The following is a 7,809-nucleotide window of genomic DNA, read 5'->3' as shown; positions in this document are numbered from 1 at the left end:
AGGTCACTGGGAGTGACCTCAAAGGAAAGGACAGGGATCTAGGGTCTCTGGTCTGTTCCTTTCTGTCTCCCTGCAACTCCTTTCTCCTTTTTTAAAATTATTTTTGTGACAGGATCTCAAGATGTAGTTCGGACTAGTCTTAAACGCACTGTGTAGCCCAGGCTGGCCTTGAACTCATGGCAGTCCTCCTGCCTCAATCTGTCTTTCTCTTTTCCTTCACTTCCCAGCAACCACAGGGTGAGCAGTTTCCTCTGTCATGCATTCCACCATGAGGCTGTCTCACCACAGCCCTAAAGCAAGGAGGCCACCAACCATGGACTGAAACCTCTGAACCAGGAGCCAAAATAAACCTTTCTTCTACGTAGGTTGATTACCTCAGGTATTGCATCACAGCAATGGAGAGCTGACAACACAAAGGTGGAGCCAAGGATTTGGGGTAGAAGAGGTAGAAACCTGGGCCTGCCTAAGCTGTTCACTACTGTGTTATGGGGGAACATTGGGGATGATGCCAACCCCATTGGCTAATGATCCATGATGTCAACAAGAGGAAGAGGTCCAGAGTTGTGGCTCTGCCCCCTTTGGTATATAAGCTCATTGAAGACAGTGTCCATGTGCTGTTGGACAGGTCTATACATCTGTGTGCCTCTTGCACTGCAGGATACACAGCAAGGCCCTCAGATACACTGCTGAGCTGTTACGTGAATGAGAAAATCCTGATCATTCTGACCTTCATTCAGTCCAGTCATGGTTCCTTCATCCCAAGCATATTTACTACCCTACTTCTTACAAAGAAAAATACTAGATAACGTGGTTGGTTCGATTATTTTGTCCCAACTCTCTTGGTATTTCTAGTTTATGAAAATTAACCCTGAAGAAGTGATTTCAGCATCAGAGTGTATGACATGGTGTATGACACGGTTCCATGTGTCACTGACAAGAGTGAACGGGGACACTCTGGAGGGTGTGCTCATGACCCCAGGCTCTGACAAATGACACAACACAGGTAAAGTGAAGAGGCGAAGAGAAAATTCTGCCTGGAAGAAAAGAAACATGCCCACTTTGTTAATGATTAAAATCTTCTCAGATTTTGCAATGCTTTTGTTGGCCCCTCAAAAACCATGAATTTGGGCCTATTGTCAAAAATACACATAGCAGAAAGTATTTCAAAAATATCCCAAACTGCCAAAGTCAAACAGAAGCAAGGAGGGAGGCTGATTCTATTTTCTTTTTTTAAGTTTTGGGCACATTTCCCCTTTCATAGCCCCTGTGGTTTCTGAGCAGAACAGCTTGAATGAGGCCTTCCCATCTGCAGGCAGACAATTCTAGTCACCTTAGTGACTGGAGCTACTGGATAGTGAGTCCTCGCTGGACCCTCACAGGGTGGAAGGACTCTGCTTGCTCTCTGAGCCTTTTGGGGGACCCAGTCTGATTCCTGGGGCTCACCTTCATGATCTAGTTTCCTCCCACAGGCAACTAAAACCACCCCTCATACCACTGGGGTTGGGATGCAACATATGAATTTAGGATCAAGGGGTAGGGGAAGATACAAACATTCAGACCACAGCAAAAAGGACAATGTTCTTCCATTTTCTATAAAAATTCCACAACATTCTCAAAGTCTAAGTACCTCACCTTTCAGTTATTTTCCTGTCTTATCCTGACATTAACATGTGAATGACTTCCTCCAGCTTGACTTTAACTAGCTTCAAAGGGCTGTCCCAATCTGGGCAGGACCCTTCTAAGAAGGCACAGCCTTACACCAGCCTATCAGCCTGCGCCCAGAATGTGCTGACTCTAGAGATTCCATGAAGGGAAAGCTGACAGTTTGAGCTCAGTTCATCTTTTTTTCTTAAGGGAGTCCAGCCTACTATATCTTGCTTCTCCAAATTCCTTCTTAGGCAGTCAAGATCCCCGGAGACAGAAGACTATAGAGGAGGGAAGGAACGTAGTGCAGAGTGAGCCTACAGGGATTCGAGCGCAGCCCCACCCTGCTGGTCCCTGTGACCTCAGGCCAGTCCCGCTCCTCCTGATCTCATCGGCAAATGGCGGCGGGAAACCAGATAACCCTGAAGTGGCTTCAGAGTCTAATCCTCTGTACTTCTGACGGCCAGTTATGAAAAAAGTCTGCTCTTCTCCTCAGCTCCCCCTCCTTTCTTTCTTCCCTTCCTTCCAATCTTCATCTCCTTCTCCCCCTCCCTGCTCTCTCTTTTTCCACAGGGTTTGCTAAAGCCTGGCGATCCTTCCCAGCAGCCAGCGAGGACTCATTACCAGAAGCACCACAGCTAAACAGAGGGAAATGTTTAGGTAAGCATCATAATGGGCATGGAAAGAAAGAGACCACAATTCCAAGCAGAAGTCATCATCGATGAGAATGCACATGTTTGGGGCTAGGTTTATGAGAAATGAACGGGATGATGCCTGTGCCGGCGGATCACTGGGCTCAAGTTTTCTTAGTGCCAGGAGTGATTTATTTTCTGGTAAACAGTTTTGCTCAAGTAGGGCATCCAATTACTACAAACCTTGTTTAGTATAAAAACTAACTGCATAGAAAAATATTGCCTTAGCAAGGTTTAACTGGTTGTTAATCCAAACATGTGGCAGGACCCAAATTCCTGGGCTCAAAATACCTTCCTGATTCTCAGCAGCATCCGAAGTCCAGAGATCACAATCATCACTGGCAATGAGGCGTGAGTAGCACATGGAAAGAGGGTATTTCCAGAACAACGCTGCCACGGAACCCAAGCCTCCCTTAGGTAGGGGCTCGGCCGGGCCCCTTGAAGTATGAGTTTAGGCTGCATGGGAGAATATTAAGAAAGATGAAAAACACCTTTCAAATTCTCCTTTCCACACAAATCTCTTCCCACACAGCTCTGCTCCCTGGGACGTTTCATCACCTTAAGAAATATATTTAAAACAGACACTAGTACGAGTGTCCTTTGATAAGTAAAGTAAAACACCCGTCTTCTATTTTTTACCAAAAACAACAACAACAAAAATTTTTTAATTACCCCTTTCAAATTCTCTGGGTTTGCCTCTCAGCATCCGTACAACCTCACTGTCATATTTTAAATATTTTATTTTCAAGTTAAAAAAGAAAGAAAAAAACTTTGGAAGGACTTAAGACAGAAAAAAAAAATAGAAAGAAAAATGAGGGGAAAAAAAGAAAGCGAGTTAGGTGGGGTGTGGAGGGAATCTGGTCATTAAGTCAATTCAGCTTCTGTCTCCCAAGTAGGTTTGCAAAGGAGGTGACATAGCGTGGTATCAGAATTCTCTTTCACCCACCTCTCCTCTCTGTGAGCTCCTGCTGGGCCAGGAATTTTCAGGGAGTGAGCGAGGTGTCCAGTGACCAAGCAGTACAAACACATCCCCTGCCTGCCTGCCTGTCCTGCAGGATTTGTTTAAAATACTTTCTCTGTTTCAAGGTGGCAGTTGGCAGTCAGAAGGATCCTAAACGACTCTGGAGCCGAGCCGCTGGAGTGGAAGGAACGTGGGTGTCAGCTTACCTCGTACAGGCCAGCTGCCCACCCCGCAGGCAGCAGGCTCCTGGCCCTGTGCTCTGGTCCCTGCCATGAGCAATCGGCTCAGTCCCAGAAACAGGGTACACCAGGGGACTTGACCTAGAGGACCGCAGCCTTCCATCCCTCTCTAGCCAGCAGGCAGATAAGGAAACTGTCCCAGCACAGCTGATTCTCGTAGATCTCATTCATTTCAGAATTCCAGAGAGAAAGGTTCCCTAATTCTCTCTGGTCGTTCATTCCAGTCTCGCAACCCTATCAACCAAGACCTGCTTCATCTCCCACCCTAATCTCCCCTGATGCAATTCTAGCCTCTTGGTGTTTTTTTTTTTTCTCTCTCTCTCTTCACTAGAAATGAAAAACAGCTGGACCCCATCTTCTGCATAATAACCGTCCATAAACTGGGAGGCCATTATTAAATCAGCCGGGTCCTTGTCTTCCCTAGGTTAAACGACGCCAAAGCCTTAAGCTTCCCCTCATGGTTGCTGGCTTCTAACTCATTATTTTCATGACTTTCTGTGTCACTCAAATTGTCAAAGCCCTGACTAGAAATTTTATGAGGATTTGAGAGAGAGAGAGAGAGACAGAGAAAGAGAGAGAGAGAATGTGTGTGTAGGAGGGAAGTTTAGCTCACAGTTTAAACGGTTAATTTTTAAAACTTTTTTATTGTGAAAGATATCAGAAAGCATTTACGTAACACACATGCACAGTTTAAAACAAAATCAGATGAGAACTCGTGCACCCACCACGAGTTATTTTTTTCCCTCTAAACATTGACTTTGGGTTTGATTTTGCTTTCTTTGAGAGGAGAAACAGTGATTATGTTTTAAATCACATTTACATTTAATTTACATCATTACAATTTAAACCAATGATACTTGTTTTTAAACTCTGACATCCATGTTTATCAGAGTGTCTTTAAAGCCTGACAATATTTAGCTGAGACATCAGAGGTTTTATACAATGGCCTGTTCTAGAAAAGCTGAGCTGAAATAAAAAAGAAAAAAAAGGAAAATCTTTAAGTGGGCAATGTTTTTAATGAACCAAGTTTACTGAATCTCATTCTCTGTAACTGAAATATTCCTATCTGGGTGAGCACGACATTCTCATCAGGAAATGTCAGAGAACAGGCCAGTTAATCGAGCTTCACTCTCATGATGTTCAATGGCACCACTGCCATCATGCACACAAACTGCCCAGAATCCTGTGCGCTTGGGATACAAGTGAATTGGAGATTCAAGGCTCCTGCACAATTAGTATCATATAGTTTCTGCTTCTTATTGCTCAGGAAAATAGCACTTCGTGGAGACGTTTGAGGTTAAGCAACATCCACAAATCACTATCATTTTGCATGTTTGGGGGAATACATGCTCATCAGATATTTCATCAGTGAGCCTGAGCTTTCGTTTATAGTCAACCTGCATCTCTGCTTATGTTGAAGCTAAGAACTTCCTGGCACAATTTTTAGTTTCCTTGGCAAGGAAGAGTTTGTGAGTGCTTGCGCTCTACAGCCTGCTCCTGCTACCTCCTGGCCTGTCCCAGACCTAATGAAAAAGGAGGCCTCGGTTTACCTTCTGAGCTCTTCTTCTTCCAGAGTTCCTGGTCACTAGCTTTTCATGTTGTAGAAAAACATCAGAAGTGAATGAGATGCTCTGCCCGCCCCACATTTATTTCCTCCCAAGGATGCTGAGCTACTTCCTGCTCCTTGTGGGCCTGTTTGTTGGGGTTTGGATTTCCCATTCACCTCTCCCCGCTGATGGTTCCCACTCTCGGTTGCCACCACACCTTCACTTACTCTGTTCTTCCGGGGGCATCTCTCAGGATTTGATCAAGCCTGTGACTTGGCAACAAACTTATTTTTGTTTCTTTCAACATCCCGATCCAAAAAAGGAAAGCAGTTTTGAACACAGCCCTCCCTGGGCTTCCCCGCGACTTCCTACATCCATCCCACCCTTGGCTTGGGGTAAAGTATGTGAAACCATCTCCAGCTTCCTGGGAATTTATGAAGACCATTCATTTCCATTTTCTTCTAATTAACGCCAACACATTATTCTGGTTCTTGTTGCTAGAATTAATAAACATGCAAGTTTTTCTCCTTCTTTGGTAGCAATTTCTGGGCCCTACCTGGAAGTAAGGACATATTATTTTCCATTCTTTGAGCTCTTTGGGACCCTACACGGGGTGGACACCAGCAGGTTCTGTGTAAAGATACAAGGTGGGATGAGCTGGGCTCTTCCTGTCCCAGGAAAGCCATTCCTGGGCACTGAGGCCACCCACCTGACACCATCTCAGAGCTTCAGGTTGGCCTTTAAGCGGGAAAAAGATGTAAAACTAATATAGCAGAACTGATCTCCGCACTACCCTCGGAGACATTAATGTGGTTTCTAGCGAATTGCTCGTAAAATTCATGGCAGCAGCTAATTGCTACCATGTTCTTCCTCATCTACTCCCATATTAAATTTGAAAGAAAGGAAGAAAAGCCCTTTCAAAGCCTTATTAATCCATGCACAGCAGTGGAATGCATGATCTAAAGCAAACCTCTCACGTCACCATGGCTATGTGGGCTGGCTGTCAAATGGTGGGTTTCCTGTCCCCCGTAATACAATGAACAATGCCTCTCCAGCCGCTGGCTCTGCCTGGCCGGGATCCCTTCCAGCATGGAGTGCCGGGTGCACACACGTGTTGGATATTGTGAGCTGAGCCCTGAGGTATAAACCTTTCCGACTCCACCCACATGAACATTCACGAGGAAGTGGTGGCCGGTGGTCACACTGTGGCTGCCACTTACGCTGCCCCCCCCCAGCCCCCACCCCTTCCTATGCATGTCCTCACCTCAGGGAAGTGCTTTGTAAGAACCGTCAACTCCACATGGCTGGCGTGCCTTCTGTAATTCTCTCTGGTAAAAGGATCCTACTGGAACTAATTAGGCCAAGGACCATCTGCTTTGCGCTGCTCCTCTACCACTCTCGGGTCAGCGAGTGAAGGACCACTCCCATTCCAATCGGTCAGGGTGTCTGTTCTGATTGGGTGTGACATTCATTCTAGTGAGGCCTGGAGCCCCTTCTGATAGTTTAAACCAAGTCACACTGGGTGTTACGTACTGTCCAGGTGTTAAACACAATGAATAATGTGTTGTCTGTCAAGGTACCAGTATGTTCACACATATCAGAGTAAGTGGGTAACAAATATCCAAGGCATCCTAGGCCTGAAAGAAGTAGGTCACTATACAATCTCTGCCCAGGAGATGGGATTACCTTTGCACAATCTCTGCAGGTCATTGTCCCTTTTCTCAACCAGCCAGAGGCCTGAGCAGGGAAAGGCCAGCCCATTGCATCTCTCTGGTGAGTGCTTTATCCTTCCTTTCCCCTCAGTCTCATGACCCTTGCTTGACATCCTAGCATCATTCTGTTCCTGACAGCCCTACACAAACCTGGGAATAAACCAGAAACCTGCTCTCAATCAGCGGGCACATTCACAGGTAGTTTAGAATGAGCTGGTGGCTTATGGAAATGAGATGACCATTCTGTGTCCACCAAGCCTCAGCCTCTGACTCTCAGTCACTATCACTCCATAGCCTACTGTTGTCCTGGGGACAGGTTGTCCTGGAGACAGGTTGTCCTGGAGACGGAGGCCCACTCAAACCATGGAGAAGATACCCTCTCTACTCCAGAAGAAGCTCGAGGCATCTTCTCTAATCATTCAGCTTCAGGATGAAGAACTCTGAAAGCAAAGTCTCAAGACAGTTAGACTTCAGACCTGGGCAGGGAAGTGCTGGATGGGAAGAAATTAAATGGGCAGAGCATCACCAATGTTCTCCTTTGGGTTCTTGCATATCTTTATGTCAGGGGGATAATAAGATCAGATTTGGGCCTGGGGGAGTATGGAAAGGCCAAACAGAGAGGCTTGACTATAGTCAATCAGTGATTCAGAAAGCAGCACCTGCTCTGATTCTACCATGATGGGTTAACCTGGGATTTTTTGCAGTCACTGCAGAGGAATTCCAGGGTTCCCATGTTCTAAACTCTTCCAGGTGGAATTTCAAGTTGTCTTTTATCTGGAGGAGAGGAAGTACACTCGGCTTAGGAAACAAGATAGTCTTTTGTTGGGTGCATAAACAAAGAGATGTTAGGATGAGGACATGGACCATGTCCTTTTAGATATCCCCGTGTTGGGCTGGGGATATAGCTCAGTGGCACAGGCACCTGACTGGCAAGCGCAAGGTCCTGAGTTCGACACCTGATACAAAAAAAACAAAACAGATATCCTCATGTCTTAGTGGAATGTGTGTCCAACA

The 7,809-nt window shown here is 45.8% G+C and overlaps 1 long non-coding RNA gene across 2 annotated transcripts; it reads left to right on the top strand.

The window, feature by feature from the left end:
- Positions 1-1,859: 1,859 nt before the first annotated feature.
- On the top strand, positions 1,860-4,496 carry LOC106149090. Of its 2 annotated transcripts, none has more exons than XR_001235041.1 (3): positions 1,860-2,122; positions 2,218-2,304; positions 3,423-4,496. It is a non-coding gene; the product is annotated as an uncharacterized LOC106149090 (long non-coding RNA). The 2 variants fall into 2 exon arrangements; XR_001235040.1 differs by lacking the exon at positions 3,423-4,496 and adding an exon at positions 2,602-2,690.
- Positions 4,497-7,809: the final 3,313 nt, after the last annotated feature.

This window comes from Chinchilla lanigera, unplaced genomic scaffold (genome assembly GCF_000276665.1).
Source record: "Chinchilla lanigera isolate Chin_1 unplaced genomic scaffold, ChiLan1.0 scaffold00036, whole genome shotgun sequence".
NCBI lineage: Eukaryota > Metazoa > Chordata > Mammalia > Rodentia > Chinchillidae > Chinchilla > Chinchilla lanigera.
The sequence above is the reverse complement of the archived record's forward strand: the minus strand, read 5'-3'. Positions and strand labels throughout refer to the sequence as shown.